We start from the raw sequence: 17,479 nt of genomic DNA, 5'->3' as shown, positions 1-17,479 counted from the left end.
AATTAATGGAAACTGTTTCTGAGGAAGCACACAAACATTAGGTTTACTAGACAAATACTTCTATAAACTGCCTCAAATATGCTCCAAGAGCTGAAAAAAACCATGGAAAAAGTGGAGAAGAAAATCAAGAAAAAGATTTATAAACTGAATAAGAATATTAATAATGAAGCTGAAATTATCAGAAGGAAGCAGACAGAAATTACACAGCTATGAAGTAAAATAACTAAAATGAAGAATTCATTAGTAGTATTCAGCAGCATAATTAAGCAGACGGAACAAAGAATCAATGTACTCGAATATGGTACTATTGAAATGATACTGGGGATCAGAAAGAAAATAAAGGAATAAAAGTCATACCATATTTTCTTTTTCCATTTATCAATGATTATTGCAAATAGTGTTGCAATGACCATGAGGTTACCAATTTCTCTTTGAGATTCTAATTTCAATTCTTTTGGATAAATTTGCAGAAGATTTTGTTCAATCATATTGGAGATCTATTTTTAATTTTTTTAAGTAACCTCTGTGCTGTTTCCATAGTGGCTGTAACATTTTGCACTCCTGTCAGAAAACACACAAGGGTTTCAATTTTTTAGCATCTTTTCCAAACTTTTCTTTTTTTTTAATAATAGCCATCTTGACAGGTGTGAAGTTATATTTAATTGTGCTTTTGATGTGTATTTCTCTAATGACACTGAGCATATTTTATATACCTGTTGGCTATTTGTGTGTCTTCTTTGGAGAAACGCCAATTCAAGTCCTTTACCCATTTTTAATTGGGTTATTATTTTCTATTGAGTTTTAGATGTTCTTTATATGTGTTGGATATTAACCCCTTATCAGATACCAAGACTGAAAATATTTTCTCCCAATTTGAGGGTTGGCATTCACTTTGTTGATTGTTTACTTTTTTGCACAGAATCGTTTTAGTTTGATGTGGTCCCCCACTTTTTAATTTTTGTTTTCATTCCCTGTGCTTTTGGTGTCATATCCCAGAATTCATTGTCAAGACTAATGTCTTGAAACTTTCCTCCTGTTTTGTCCTAAGATTTTTAGTTTCAAGTTTATATGTAAGTCCTTAATCCATTTCGAGTTGATTTTTTACTATGGTAAGATGAGGATCCAATTACATTCTTTAGTATGCGGCTATCCAGTTTTCTCGACACCATTTATTAAAGAAATTATTCTTTCCCAATTGTGAAATTTTTGCACCTTTGAGATCACTTGACCTAACATGCATGTTTATTTTGTTTGTTTATTTCTGGGCTCACTATGCTGTTCCTTTGATTGATACATCAGTTCTTATGCCCATACTATACCACTTTGATTATTGTAGCTTTCTAACATATTTTGAAATCAGAGAGTGTGATGCTTGCATCCTGTTCTTTCTCAAGGTTGGTTATGTGGTCTTTTGTGGTTTCATATGAATTGTAGAATTGCAATTTCTATTTATACTAAAAAATTCTCACTGGTATTTTTATAAGGATTATATTGAATTTGTAGATCACTTTGTGTAGTATGTACATTTTAATACTATTAAGTCTTCCTATCCATGTGTATGAGATACTTTTTTTCATTTATTTGTGTCTTCTTTAAATTATTTCATCAATGTTTTGGAATTTTCATTACATATGTTTTTCGCATCATTAGCTAAATTTATTCCTAAGTATTTTATTCTCTTTTGGTGGTATTGTAAATAAGATTGTTTTCCTAATCTCCTTTTCAAATAGTTTGTTGTTAGTTTGTGAAACAAAGCTGATTTTTGTACATTTTGTATCCTGCAACTTTACCTAATTTATTAGTTCTAACAGAATTTCTTTTGTAGTCTTTAGATTTTTCCATGTAGAAGTCATATCATTTGCATCCTGGCCTTGTTCCTGATCTTGGAAAAAAAGTTTTCAATTTTTCACCATTAGGTATGATGTTAGATGTGGACTTTCCATATGTGGTCTTCGGTATACTGAGATGTTTTTCTTCTATTATTAGTTTGTTGAGAGCTTTTATCATAAAACTTTGTTGAAATTAGTTAATATTTTTGAGATGATCATGTGATTTGCATTATTTATTTGTTAATATGATATATCACATTAACCAATTTTCACATATTGAACCATCTTTGCATGCCAGGAATAATTTTCACTTGATCTTTTTGATGTGTTTTTGAATTTGATTTCCTAGTAATTTGTTGGGGATTTCTGCACCTGTTTTGTAATGGCTATTGTCCTATACTTTTCTTCTTTTGTGGCATTTTGCCTTTAGTATCAGGGTAATGCTTGCGTTTTAAAATGTGTTCATAAATATGTTCTCTGCTTTAATTTTGTGGAAGCGTTTGAGGACTGTTATTAATTCTTCTTTAAATATTTGGTGTAATTCATCAACGAAGTTATCTGGAGCTTTGCTTTATTGATAGGGCTTTTTTTGTTGTTGTTGTTGTTTGTTTGTTTATTTATTTATTTTGAGAGAGACAGATACAGCGCAAATGAGGAAGGGGCAGAGAAAGAGGGAGACAGAGAATCCCAAGCAGGCTACACACTGTCAGCACAGAGCTCAATGCAGGACTTGAACCCATGAAACTGTGAGATCATGACCTGAGCTGAAACCAAGAGCTGGACGCTTAACTAACTGAGCTACTCTAATAGGTCTCTTATTGATAGTTTTTTCATTAACTATTCTATCTCCATTTTAGTTATAGATATGTTCAAACTTTCTATTTTTCATGATTTCATCTTGATGGGTTGAATATTTCTGGGAATTTATCCATTTCTTCAAGATCACCTAGTTTGTTGGCATAAAATTGCTCATAGTAGTTCCTTATAATCCTTTTTATATCTTTGGCATTATTTAGAATGTCTCCTCTTTCATTTTTAAGTATTTATATGAGTCTTATCTATTTTTGCTTAGTCTAGCTAAAGGCTTGTCAACATTTTCCAAACACCAACTCTTAATTTCATTAATTTGTGCTACTGTTTCCTATTTTGGTTAATAGCATAAGATGATATTGTATTGAAAATACTATATATTTCTATTGATTTTAAGTGTGCTCTAATATTTGCTATTTACTTCCTTCTATCACTCTGGGCTTAATTTAAGTTCTTTCAATCTGCAGGTGAGTCTTTAGTTCTAAAATGAGTCTCTTGTAGGCAACATATAGATGAGTCTTTGTTTTAATGTTTATTCATTTTTGAGAAAGAGAGAGAGACAGAACGTGAGTGGGTGAGGGGCAAAGAGAGAGGGAGACACAGAATCCAAAACTGGCTCCAGGCTCCCAGCTGTCAGCACAGAGCCTAATGTGTAGCTTAAACCCACCAACCGTGAGATCATGGTCTGAGATGAAGTCAAACGCTTAACCACCAAGGTGCCCCTAGATGAGTCTGTTATTTTAATCCATTTTGGCACCCTGTCTTTTTTTTTTTAATGTTTATTTATTTTTGAGACAGAGAAAGAGAGCTTGAGCAGGGGAAGGGCAGAGAGAGAGGATGACACAGAATCCAAATCAGGCTCCAGGCTCCGAGCTGTCAGCACAGAGCCTGACACGGGGCTCAAACCCACGAACTGCAAAGTCATGACCCAAGCTAAAGTCTGGCGCTTAACCGACTAAGCCACCCAGGAGCTCCAGCACACTATGTCTTTTGATTGGCATGTTTAGTCCATTTACATTCAAAGTAATTATCAATATATATGTATTTATGGCCAATTATTACTTGTTTTGTCATTGTTTCTAGAGATTTCCTCTGAATTTTTCTTGTCTTTGTCACTTTTGTTCTTGTTTCCACTCAAAGAGTCCCCTTTAAAATTTCTTGCTGAGCTGGTTTAGTGGTCAAGAACTCATTTAGTTTTTGTTTGTCTGGAAAACTTTACATCTCCTTTCCTGAATGATAGCCTTTCTGGATAGACTATTTTTGGCTGCAGAATTTTTCCTATTCAGCACTTTGAATATATCATGCCACTCTTCTGGCTTGTCAAATTTCTGTTGAGAAATCTCCAGCTACTCTTATTGGTTTTTCCCACGAGTTAAGGACTTCTTTTGTTTTGCTGCTTAAGATTTTTTTTTTAACACTGTATCTTGCAAGTTTAATCACAATATGTCTTGGTGTTGAGCTGCTTTTCTCAAAAGAGAGTTCTCTATGTCACCTGGATCCGAATGTCTGTTTCCTTTCCAGATTAGGGAAGTTTCCTGCTGTTATTTCTTGAAATAAATTTTCTGCTCCCTTTGCTCTCTCTTCTTCTTTTTTTTAAAAATTTTTAAATGTTTTTTTTTTATTTTTGACAGAGAGAGAGACAGAGCATGAGTGGGGGGAGGGGCAGAGAGAGAGGGAGACACAGAATCTGAGCTGTCAGCACAGAGCCCAACATGGGGCTCAGACTCACAGACCACAAGATCATGACCTGAGTCGAAGTGAGATGCTCAACCAACTGAGCCACCCAGGAGCTCCCTCTCTTCTTCTTCTAAGACTCCTTTAATATGAATGGTATTTTAATTTTGATGGTATCACTGAGTTCTGTAAGTCTATGCTCCTGTTGCATAATTCTTCTTTCTCTCCTTTGTTCAGCTTTATTGCTTTGTATTAATTCGCATTCTAGGTCAGTAATTCATTTCTCTGCTTCTTCCAGCCCCCTGCATGCATCAAGCATGTTTCTAATCTCATTTATTGTATTCTTCATCTATGACTAATTCCTTTTTAATTCTTTTATCTTTGTGGTAAGGGTCTCACTGATGTCTTCTATTCTTTTCTCAAGCCCAGTGAGTATTCTTATGGTTGTTGCTTTAAATTCTCCATTAGGTATGTTACTTATATCTGTTTCACTTAGATCTCTGGCCATGGCCTTATCTTGTTCTTTTACTTAGGATAAGTGCCACTGTCTTGGCATTTTGTCTAAGTCTCTGGCTCCTTCTCTGTGTTAGAAGAGCTAGTTATGTCCTCTGCTACTGAAAGTAATGGTCTTATGAAGAAGAGTCATGTATTGCCAGGTCCTGGGGCTTCAGGAAGTGTCTTTAGTGTGTGTTGTGTGTGCTCTGCTGATGTGGTTTGGCTGCTCCATCCTTCAGGCCAGTTGTCTGCAGAGGTTCTCCTTGCCTGCTGTGGGCAGTGTTTGGTCTCTGGTCTGAATGTGGTGAGTTTTAACTAGGTGTGCTCTGGACTGCTTGTGAAATGAGACTTGCCAGTATCCATGGAACTGAGTCCCTGCAGAACTCTCTGTTAGGAAGACACGATGTGAGTAGGAGTTTGGTCTTGTCTTCTGTGGAGAGAGGCGCACCATGCTAGGAATGACACAAGCTTGACTGAGAAGGCCAGTCCCACCAGAGTGCTTAGGGACAGAGCTTGATGTAAGCAAGTTAGGCAGCCAGCGTGGTGTTGTTCTGCTTCCAGCAGTGACTCTATGCTTATGCTGAGTGGCAGGGGATGGCAATGGTGCCAGCCAGAGCCTTTGTTCCTGAAGAGGCGTCTCTGTGAAGAGTGAACACTGCCTCTCAGAGATGCACCCTGGGAAAAGTGAAAAATCTCCATCCTGTGTGGCCCAGGCATTCTTCAGATTGTTGTTTCCATGCTACCTGCCCTTGTACTGTTTGCCTGCCTTCTTCCCAGGAGCAGGCAAGCGGTACTCTCCAGGTTCTATCCTAGTCATGCCTGCTGACCTTTAAACACCAGTCTTTAAGACCGCTAGTTGTAAAAACTCAACACAAGGCTTTAAGACTGCTAGTTGTAAAAACTCAGGAAATTCAGCCTGTCTTGTTTAGCAAGCCAGTGGCTTCAGGAAAACCTTCTTGTGCATTCCCCTGTGTGTTCTTATCTCTTTTCTTCTCTGTGACAATGGGTCCTCTCCCCATAGTACTGATCACAGACTGAATGTGTAAGACTTAAGTAAAATTGAGAGGAATGATCCCATGACAATGGAGAAGATAGGCCACCAGAATTGTTTATTCATAGTGATCACATTACCAATACCTGATTTCTCCTGGAATCCTAATGAGGCTTGGGTAATTTGTTTTGTGTCACATCACAACGTTATGCAAATGTGGAAATTATAGGCAATATTTACAGTGATGAAGACCCTGAAGGGAAGTATGGATCCAGAAAGACAAGTTCCTAGATATTTCTGCATTTCTTGTGATTTTAGACTCTCCTTTCCCCCACTCTTAACTCTGAGATTTATTTAACAATGGTTTTGAGACACTCAGAGTTTTGTTTGAATATCCTTCTATAACAGGTACCACTAGCAATGGTATCGGCCCGAGGAGTGAATGTTTTCTAGACATTAATTGGGGGGCTTAATTCAGCAAAGCCACAGATTTATACTTAAATTTTCTTCAGTAATTTCCTAGTAATCAAGCCACATCTAAAGTAGTCACATAAAGGGAAATATTGTGTGTGGTTATTTTTCTTATGCTATTTCTCTAAGTTTTTAGTCTCATGTAGGTAAACGCTTGAATAAGAATAAAGCCAAGAGAGGTAGGTGTCTGAGGTATGATGTATAACACTGCAGACTATTATTTTTACACAGCAAATAGGAAAGATGCAAGACATACATATTCCTAGTCTAATACCTTCATATCTTACTTCACAAGATGCACATTTTCCTAGGCAAAACCAGTCTCCTCTCCTGTTCTTCAGTTAAGGCAAAACTATGTGTTCCTCTTTCTTCATATATTTTTGCTTAGGAGTGCATTTTTAAAGCTGTTTTCATAGTATTTATTTCCCTTCTGGATTTTTTTTTAACTTGAACCAAGTTGTAAAGATGTATGTTTTTACCTGATCGCTATACCTCTTTAGTTAGTTAAGAGGTCTGTCTAGTTAAGTCTATAAAATAAATCTTGCATTTTTTTAAATTAAATTAATCATGAATAAGTGTTACATTTTTAGGAGTTAGTTATTGACCACCAGTTTGATACCATCTCTAATTTGGGTGATCTGTTTCACCACCAGGCCTGTTATTGCCCATAACTAACTGTATAAGTGCTTATAATACAATAAATTGATTTTCTACATAAAAAAGAGCAAAAAGAAAGAAAGAAAAGACTTTCTTAAAAATCTTAATTGGAAAGAAAGAAGTAAAACTATTTCTATTCACAGATGATCTGATCCACTATATACAAAATACCAATGAATCCACAAAAAAAAAGCTAGTAAAGCTAATAAATGAAATCTGAAAAATTGCTGGATTGGTTTCTATACACTAGGAATGAATATTTCAAAAAGGAAAATAAGAAAACAATCACATTCACAACACCGTCCAAAAGAATAGATCAATAGGAATTAATTTAACCAAGAAGATGAAAGAATTCTGCACTAAACACTATAAAACAGTGCTGGAATAAATTAAAAAGAACTAAATAAATGGGAAGAAATCCCTTGTTCATGGATTGGAACTCTTAATATTGCTAAGATATCAAGACTATCCAAAGAAATCTATAGAATCAATACAATCTCCATCAAAATTCCAAAGGTGTTTTTTCAAAAATGGAAAAGCTGATCCTCAAATTTATATGGAATTTCAAGGAATCTCAAATGGCCAAAAAAATACTGAAAAATAAAAGCAAAGGTACAAGACTCACATTTCCTGATTGCAAAACTTACTACAAAACTACAGTAATCTGAACAGTATTGCTCTGGCATACGTAAATCTACCAATAGAATAGAATTAAGAGTCCAACAATACATTCATGTATCCTTAACCAATTTATTTTTGACAAACATGCCAACATCACTCAAAGGGAAAAAAATAATCTATTCAATGAATATTGCTGGGACAATGGTATGGTTCATATGCAAAAGAATGAAGTTAGATTCCTCCTTCACATCATACATAAAAATTAACTCAAAATGGATGGCATAATAAATGACATAAATATACCAGCTCTAACCATAAAACTCAAGAACAAAACACAAGAGTAAGCCTTCATGATCCTGATCAGGCAATGAATTCTTTGATGTGACACCAAATGTATAAGCAGCAAAAGAAAAAATAGATAAATAAGACTTCATAAAAATTAAAAACCTTTGTGGATCAAAGGATATTATCAATATAGCAACAAGATAATTTACAGAATGAGAGAAAATATTTACCAGTTATATATCTAATAAGGATCCAGTGTGAAAAATATGTGAAAACAAACAACTCACTAACAAGAAGACAAAGGACCCAATTTTTTTAAAAAGCTAAAATATTATAGACGTTTCCCCCCAAAATATATACAAATGGCCATCAAGCACATAAAAAGATTCTCAACATCACCAATCATTAGGGAAATGCATATCAAACAATAATGAGATATCATATCACACTTATTAGAATAACTATTTTTTTAAAAAAGGAAAATAAGTTGGTAAACATGGAAAGAAATTGGAACTCTCATAAATTGATGGTGAGAATATAAAATGGCTTAATCACCATAGGAAAGAATTTGGTGGTTCCTCAAAAAGCTAAATGTCGGGGTGCCTGGTTGGCTCAGTCAGTTGAGTGTCCAACTTCAGCTCAGGTCATAATCACACAGTCCATGAGTTCAAACCCTACATCGTCTCACTGCTGTCAGCACAGAATCCACTTTGGATCTTCTGTCCCTCTCTCTCTCTGCCTGGATGTCACTCATGCTCTTTCACTCAAAATTGAATAAATAACTTTTTAAAAACTTAAATGTCAAATTACTATATTTATTACCTCCCCCAATTCCACTCCTATGTACATATCTCCAAATGATTGGAAAGGAATTTTCAGACAACTATATGTAAATGAATATTCATAAAAACTTATTCCATTCTCTTATAGTCAAAAGTGGATGAAACCCAAGTGTCCATCAGCTGAAGAATGGATAAAGAAAATGTGGCATATACACACAATGGAATATTATTCAGGAATAAAATTCTGGATTTACTTTGAAAACATTGTTAGGTAAATAAGCCAGATACACAAGAAACGTTTATTGTGTGATTCTATTTGTATGAAACATAACCATGAGTTTGGGTTTAAATGGACTTCCCCCCTCAAAAAAAGGAAATAAATTGTGGTGATGGTTGCATTATAAAGGTAGTTACTGCCACTGAATTGTACACGTAAAACTGGTAAATATGGTAAATTTTACATTAAATAAAAGATAACTCAATAAAAGAAATAACCTAACAAAACTTTATCCAAAAGTATGCATCCTATAGATAATGTATACTAAGCTCTGCTTCTAGGTATAATTTGTTGAGAAGGCCATGGAATTCTGATACTTTATTGGGAAAGTCTCATTAAACTTTGGAAAACTGCTGATAGCAAGAAAAATATGAAGCCTTGTTTATCCAAACTGTCCTATCACCGTTTTCCAAAGGAGAGTTGAGATACATGAGCATGCTTATATTAAGTAATTTAGGGTAGTTTGGGTAAAAATTACACTAAGAAGTTAATCATATATTTTCCCAATCTTATTATCTCAAATTAGAGTTTGCCTATAAGATACTTAGCATCAATATTAAAGAGACAATTTAGGACTTAGAAGTTTTCTTTTTATGACCTAATATGCCAAAACTGGAACACGGTCTTTGGTGTTATTGTGAATATTAAATCAAGTTTTGATGAAAAAATTTAAGAAATCATCTTTGGGTAAGTCATAAAAACTCTGATTTTCTGAATTTGTCTTGATCTGAAGATTGAAACATAAATATATATATTTTTTCTGTTTGAGCTCTTTAACACTTATGGGAATTGTGTCTCATTTACTAACAGTAGGCTGACTTTCACTAGTGTCAAAACTAATCAGATCAGGTCAAAGAGGCAATCACAGATTTTCCTTTCTTTGAAGTTCAGTGACTACAAACACTTCTCATACCTCTGTGTGGTTTATATTATGCAGAAGGTTTGATAGGTGCATAGAAAACCATTGTTGGGAGCTAGAGGAGCAAGCTCTAGGATGAACACACAATGGGATATTATTCAGGAATAAACTTCTAAAGCAAAGCCCAGGTAAGTGCTCTCTGCCGTTGCCAAATTTGGGATAGCTACAACTACTACTTTATGCACAAGGCCACTGCTATCACTATTGCAATCAGAGCTGTGATATCAGAAAGGTACATCGCTGTAGTAAGCTGCGGAATCAAAAATATCCTAGTTTCAAAACCATCCCATCATGAATGTGCATAAAATACGTATCCTGCACCTCACTTCCCTTTTCACATACCTCAGCTTTGAATTGGCAGAAATGATTGCAGAACCCAAACTTTAAGGAGATTGGAAAGGATGTTGAGCAAGTTAATCATATTTTCCATACAGGAAAAGCACAAATTTTGCATTTCTTTTCCATCTCTTTAACAAAATATAAAACTGATTGATTTTTATAAAATAAATTTTACTGACTCAAAGATCAAAACACAATTTCTGTGCTTGATCAGTCAGAATTTGAAAGTGAAAGTCAACATGAGTTATGGATATTACGTGTATGAAAGGCAGTTTTATGGTTAAGAGATGCAAAATTTCATTCTTCCTTGTGAGTAGTACACAAGAAAGTTTTTGTTTATTTGTTTCTTTTTTGTTTTTTTTTTAATATGATGATAATCATTTGAATGTATTAAATCCTATCCCAGAAATCCAACTCAACACAAAAACTTGAATACTATTCTATGATTAGTTTTCTAAGCCCTGATTATCTTTGGAGCACTGTCTATAGTTTAGATGTATCCTCTGTAAATTCCTACTGCTGTTCAGGGAAAAGATTTATGAAAGTATAAATCCAAATGCATTATCCTTATTTCTTATTAATCTGCCTTCCTACATCTAACTCCAAAAAACATTCTGATCTGCACAATGCATTAACTCCACAATTTTATCACCACCACTTCTGTCATGGAGTCTAAATCATTCTTAGTCATTTTGATTATTATAGGTTTTAGATTAAACAGGGATAATTTAAACAGCTATAATATTTTCTTACACAGATAATAAGAACCCCAGAAATTCAATGGCATCAGGAAAAAATGTCTTAAGCTTCATTAATAGATGCAGTTCTATTATTATTTCTGTTGATGTATTTTAAATGTGTTTTGAAGAGATAATGTTGTGATGTATCTATGGCATATGTGAGTGTGTGTGTGTGTGTGTGTGTGTGTTTTACAATGAAAGTAATTTCATATTTCAAGGGTGACTATCTGAGGATCAATCCTGTACATTCTCAAAATACCTAAGTCCTTTTGACCTCCTATTTTTCTTTCTACATAAGGTTTTGAAAACTTGATAAATTAATGTCATTACTAAATTGTCACCACAAATTGAATCTTTAGTATTACGGCTTTTATCATTCACCCTTACAACATGAGTGTCAAAATATCAATATTTATTTTCAATAAATAGATTTACAATTTTACCACTGTATGCCCTCAACCAGGAATTATAAGGCTAAGGAAAACAAACAAACACACAAACAAAACCACCTTTTAATGGCATTAGAATATTTATTTGAAAATATTTTCCTGCAAGGTTGCTCAGAGTACTATCCTAACAATATTTTAATGCATCCGTATTTCCTTCTCTGAACATTATCTATTAAATATTTACTTTAAACTCAGAGAAAGTGAGAGAAGAGGGTGAGTATCAAGAGAAACAAAACAGAAAAGGATATAATACTAAATCAAAAGCTTTTCAGGCAAAGTTACATTGATAGAAAAATGAAGATGACATTAATATTAAAATGAGATTGCTAGTGCAGATAATGTACATATGAAACTATTTATGATTCTTCTGTTTCTACAAATCCTTAAGGAAAAGCTTACAGAAGACTAAGTGAGAAAAGCATTGTCTTTTTCAACACAAAATATTTTCTGTGTTTTAAACTGTTCCATTTACTTATTCAATCTTCATCTACGGAAAAACTCTAAGTGTAATATTTGTCATAGTATATCTAACTATACTTTAAAAAATTAAAGTATTTTTGGTATTTCATGATGGAACAAAATATGACAGACTAAAGATAAATTTTCAAAATGTGACTACGACAAGATATATAGAATTTGAACATAATAGAAAATCGGTATAGAAATCATAAAATTCAGGCTCTGGTTGAAACTTAACGAATTGGCAACCCCTAAAAGTTGTTTTTTTTTTTTTTTTTTGTAAAAGTTGTTCCTTGGTTGGGAAGCACACATATGATACATTATGTTTGCATGGGAGAAAAGTTGGAGACAGCAAGGAAAACATAAAGTGAGATAGATCATTGTTCCATGATCCTTAGAAGAAAGCTTTTGGTTTTGGGGGGTTGCATTTGTGTTTGCTTGTTTTAGCATGGCTCTGCCTTATCATGAAGTGCTCACCATTAGAAAACTTGCTTAAAATCAATCTGAAAGCAAACTTAAAACACGATATTCTCTCTACAATGGATTGCCTTATTGTAGATTTCAGTTACCCAACAGAAGTCAAGGCTGTAGACAATTGTTAATTTATCAGGAAGTCATTCTAGAAGCTCTAAAAGGGAGAACAGCTGACACATGTTCTTGAGGGACAGTGTGTACCCCTATGACTAGCACTATAAATTAATTAAACTTAAGAAAGAATAGGTTGTCTTCAGTGTTCCTCAGTTTTGATTAAGAAACAGGCACAAAAGTGGACTTCTAATGGATTAGAGACATAATTTTGAAAGGAAAAACTACAAAGCAAATAGAAGAAAATTTAGGAAAATAGCTTTGTGAACTGGAGTGGAGAAGAACTGCAAAAATTAAAGTCAGGAACAAATTGTATGACATCAAAATTATGGTTTTATGTTCAACACAGTTAACCAAGGACAAATTTATTAGGCAAACTAAGGAATGGAATTTGCAATATCCAAAAGTAAAAGTTGATTAATATGTACAATGTATGTGTTGCGTCTCCAAAACAACTAGAAAAACACAACTCTGTCAGAAAAAATAATTGGCAAAGATCATGAACAGGTAACTTACAGAACAGAAAATCCTGAAAGCTAATATGCATATTGAAGAGATGGTCACATTCATTGGCAAACTATATCTATAAGGAGATTTTACTTTCTGCAAATTAGGGAGCTGGCTAATCCAAACCTTTTTGAAGATAAGAGAATATAAGAAGTCTTATGTGCTGCTACCAGGAATGTAGATTGGTATAATCATTTGGGTTAGCTATAGAACTTTACCCACACTAAGTATTCACCTACCTTATTACACAAAAATTCTATTCATGGATATATACTCCAAGAAATTGTCACACAGGGCCATAAAAGCAACTTACGAGAATGCTCATTTTATCATTATGGTTGAAATGCGGTCAATCAATGTGACCATTCCTGGGACAAAGGTGAGGTAAAATATGGGGGTTAGAGAAATATGATGTATATATGGTGCATCTATAGATCTTGAAAAACATCTTGTTCAATGAAAAAAGCAAAAAGCAACAAAATACATAAGCGATTCCATTTACATAACTAAAAATGCATTTGTACAAAGCAACACTATTTGGTTTATGCAGACATATAAATAGTATTTGGCAACACATTAGATAAGGTTATCTATGTCCTTGAACATATTTATATTAGCTGAATTAACATTCATGCCTCCTAATCCAATTTAAAGTTCCTGTCTCCTTAATAATCAACAAATAGGAAGACCTATTTCTATTAGCAGCATATTCTCTCTGCTATGGGTCCCACTTTGTGGTTTCTTTGGATAACTAATATCTTTTTTTATTGTTTATTGAACATTGTGGGAGATATTGCAGAGACAGTGGATTTTGTTATCCTGCTCTGGAAAGTACTGCTTTATGTTGAGTCAGTTAACTTCACTGGGCTCATTTTCTAAACTGTCATTCCATGCAGTGGGCAACAGTTGAAACCTGAATTTTTTCAGCTATTCAGCTAATGTTAACATCAGGCCTCAGGTGAGAAACTTTATATAGAATACCTCATTTATAAATAAGCCAAATTAACTGAAACCCAGATATTTGGGGTCACCTTTTCTGTAGCTCTGTACTTTTGTGGCATATTCAACCTCATGTTTCAGCTACCTAAGCAATCCTAGTCTCCATCCATTGACTCCCCAAATCAATAACCCCCTGGCTTTTTCCTTAAGTTCCACCTATCCTGAGCCCTGAGTACTAATGAGTCCCTCAGGCAAAATGCCACATAAATGTAAATCTCACTTGGGTCAAATATCCTCTTCTAAAATCTGGCTCACCTTCAGGTCTGTTTATTCATCCACAAGTACCTTGAAATGTATATTTTAAACATATTGTCCCAATTTTATCATTGCTATCTTGGAATAGTTATTCCAATACAAGATATTCTGATAATATTGGTACATATGAAATAATACATAAGTTAGTTAATACACATATAAACAAGCATTTCAAGAAAGCATTAAAATAATCTTCCAGCTTAGGGATATATTTATCATAACTTCCAAAGGTTTTCTACATCATGAGAAATTCATTTTGATAACTTTTAACACTGTGATAAGAATCTAATTAGGCAAATAATCTGAGTTTCTCCAAGACATGTGCCTGCCTTTGTTTTGTGGAGTTTCCTCGCAGCATGGGCCCCAAACACATCTTCACTCCCTCCTCAAACCAAGAAACTGCTACTGCCTCATGCCCCCAAGCCAGAAGAGACGTTGTCCTCTCAGCACTTGCCAAAGGAAGAAAAAGGACAGCAAGAAACAACTAAGCATATTGATGAAGTACAAAATGAAATAGACAGACTTAATGAAGAAGCCTGTGGGAAGGTTTTTGAAGTAGAACAGAAATATAACAAACTCCACCAAACTTTTTTTTTTCAGAAGAGATTGGTTGGAATTGATCACCCAAATCCCAAATTTGGGGTAACAACATTTGTCAACCATCCACAAGTGCTTTCACTGCTTGGGAGGAGGATGAAGAGGCGCTGCATTATTTGACAAGAGTTGAAGTGACAGAATTTGAAGATGTTAAATCAGGTTACAGAATAGATTTTTATTTTGATGAAAACCCTCACTTCGAAAATAAAGTTCTCTCCAAAGAATATCGTAGGAATGAGAGTGATGATCTATCTTTGAAGTCCACTGAAATCAAATGGAAATCTGGAAAGGATCTGACAAACGTTCAAGTCAAACATAGAATAAGGCCAGCAGGAAGAGACAGCGTGAGGAACCAGAGAGCTTCTTCACCTGGTTTACTGACCATTCTGATGTGGGTGCAGATGAGTTAGGAGAGGTCATCAAAGGTGATATTTGGCCAAATCCATTACAGTACTACCTGGTTCCCAATATGGATGATGAAGGGGAAGGAGAAGAAGAAGATGATGATGATGAAGGATTGGAAAATATCGATGAAGGAGATGAGGATGAAGCTGAAGAAGATGAAGATGATGATGAGAGGGAGGAAGGAGAGGAGGATGAAGGAGATGACTAATGAAACACTAATGGATTCCAACCTTCTTTATTAATTTTCTCCAGTCCCTGGGAGGCAGTTGCAGTCTTTTTTTTTTTTTTTTCCTCCTCTTGTGCTCATTTGCCCTATTTTTTGAAGACTTTTTTCTCTCCCTTTATACCATGTTTCTCAATTTATTTTGGGGGGTTGGGGAGGGAGATACCTTGAGCAGAATACAGTGGGAAAAGAATCTCTACCCCTTTCTGACCCAAATTTGTTTATATCCCTTTCTGTCTCAACAAAAACTTGATGGAATCAACACCACCGTGCTCTGTGGGGAAAAAAGAAAAACCTTCTGCTCCCCTAGCTCTGTTGGAAGCTGGAGGGTGCTAGGCCCCTGTGTAGTAGGGCATAGAACTCTAGCCTTTTCCCTCCCTTCTTTGTATATTGGGCTCAGAGATTACACTGTGTCTCTATGTGAGTATGGACAGTTAGCACTCACCAACATGTATCTGTCTACTTTCTCTTGTTTAAAGAAAAGAAAAAAAAACTTTTAAAAATGCGGTTTTAGAAGTTCAGGATTTGAGATGTTTGGGTGGGTTGAGTGGGCATTTTGACAACATGGCTTCTCCTTTGGCATGTTCAGTTGTGATGTTTCACAGACATCCTTGCAGTTGAAGGTAACTTTTTAAAATAAAATTCTCTCCTAATGATGAGCCCTGTCACTCGATGGAGAATCGGCAGAACCTGTAGGATCTTTTTTGGAATTGACACTGTCTATTGTAATAGACAATGTTTATTTTTATTTATTTTTAAGTAAATAAGTATCCTGTTTATCTTTAAATTTTCTTTTTGTTTTCACTGGAGAGGAAAAAGGATGCTCAGTTTTAAATGTTAAAAGTGGGGGCGCCTGGGTGGCTCAGTTGGTTAAGCGGCCGACTTCGGCTCAGGTCACGATCTCGCGGTCCGTGAGTTCAGGCCCCGCGTCGGGCTCTATGCTGACAGCTCAGAGCCTGGAGCCTGTTTCAGATTCTGTGTCTCCCTCTCTCTCTGCCCCTCCCCTGTTCATGCTCTGTCTCTCTCTGTCTCAAAAATAAATAAACATTAAAAAATTTAAAAAAAATGTTAAAAGTGTACAAGTTTCTTTGTTACAATAAAACCATATGTGTACTCACATGCACAGACACACAGAATCTAATAAGGCAAAATATCAAGATACATTGTTAAATTATATTGGTAACATCTGCACTCTGAACTTCTCAACAGAGCAAAGTCCTTTAAAGTATGGATAAGTTTATATTTCCAACCTCAACATCCTAACTTCAAATCCGGCTTTATACTCTACACTCCTAGCCATATGGACTACATGGTTTTGTATATTTCCAAAGGCACCAATCTTGCTGTTCCTTAGAGGTATCATAATTTTCTTAACCTCTCCCACCTTCTACACATAGAATTTGTCCTGTTCTTCCCCAGGAAAGTTCACAGAAATAAATATAATTGCTTCTCACCTTGCTTATCTAACTTACATTGTTCTTAAGGATCCTCCTTAAATTTCACATCTTAGGAAGCATCTCCTAATATTTTAAGACAATATTCATGATCCCATATTACTATTTTCATCTGTCAAGTTAGCACACATTACATGTTATTGTCATCATTTTCTCTACCTTCAAAATGGAATAGAAATGCAATAAATACTTCTTATTCACCATTTTAGCCTCCATAATCTATACCAATGCTGAATAAAAATTTATTGAAAGAATGAATATAGATGAATAGATGAATGAATGAATTAATGACATTTTGTGTCTCCCAAAAAGAAACTCTTTCAGAAAGAGGGATTGGAATAGAGGCTGTGGAAGGAGTCAAAATATTTTTAGGTTATAAAACATCCCTCAAATTATGCCTCTAGGTAAGCACTTCTCAATTTATCCTAAAATCTTACCTTGGCTACAGAGACAGTACAAGAACAGGAAATAATAATTCATATGTTAATTATGAGATGTACCAAATTAATTATTTGATTTAATGAATCTAACCCTTTTAAGCAACACTAATTCAATGGGATATAAAGCTCAAATGGCACCAATAGACACAGAAATATATAATCATGATTAAGAAGGTGATATGTATTTCACTAAATTTTTTGAGCTGTTATTTCTTT

At 34.7% G+C, this 17,479-nt stretch overlaps 1 pseudogene; it reads left to right on the top strand.

Annotated features, from left to right (window-relative positions):
- The window catches only part of LOC109274915 (protein SET-like), a 79,517-nt pseudogene extending 64,163 nt beyond the window's left edge, over positions 1-15,354 (top strand).
- The last annotated feature ends 2,125 nt before the right edge of the window (positions 15,355-17,479 follow it).

The sequence above is a fragment of the Panthera pardus genome, unplaced genomic scaffold, assembly GCF_024362965.1.
Source record: "Panthera pardus isolate Hobbes unplaced genomic scaffold, ASM2436296v1 HiC_scaffold_13, whole genome shotgun sequence".
Taxonomy (NCBI): Eukaryota; Metazoa; Chordata; class Mammalia; order Carnivora; family Felidae; genus Panthera; species Panthera pardus.
The sequence above is the reverse complement of the archived record's forward strand: the minus strand, read 5'-3'. Positions and strand labels throughout refer to the sequence as shown.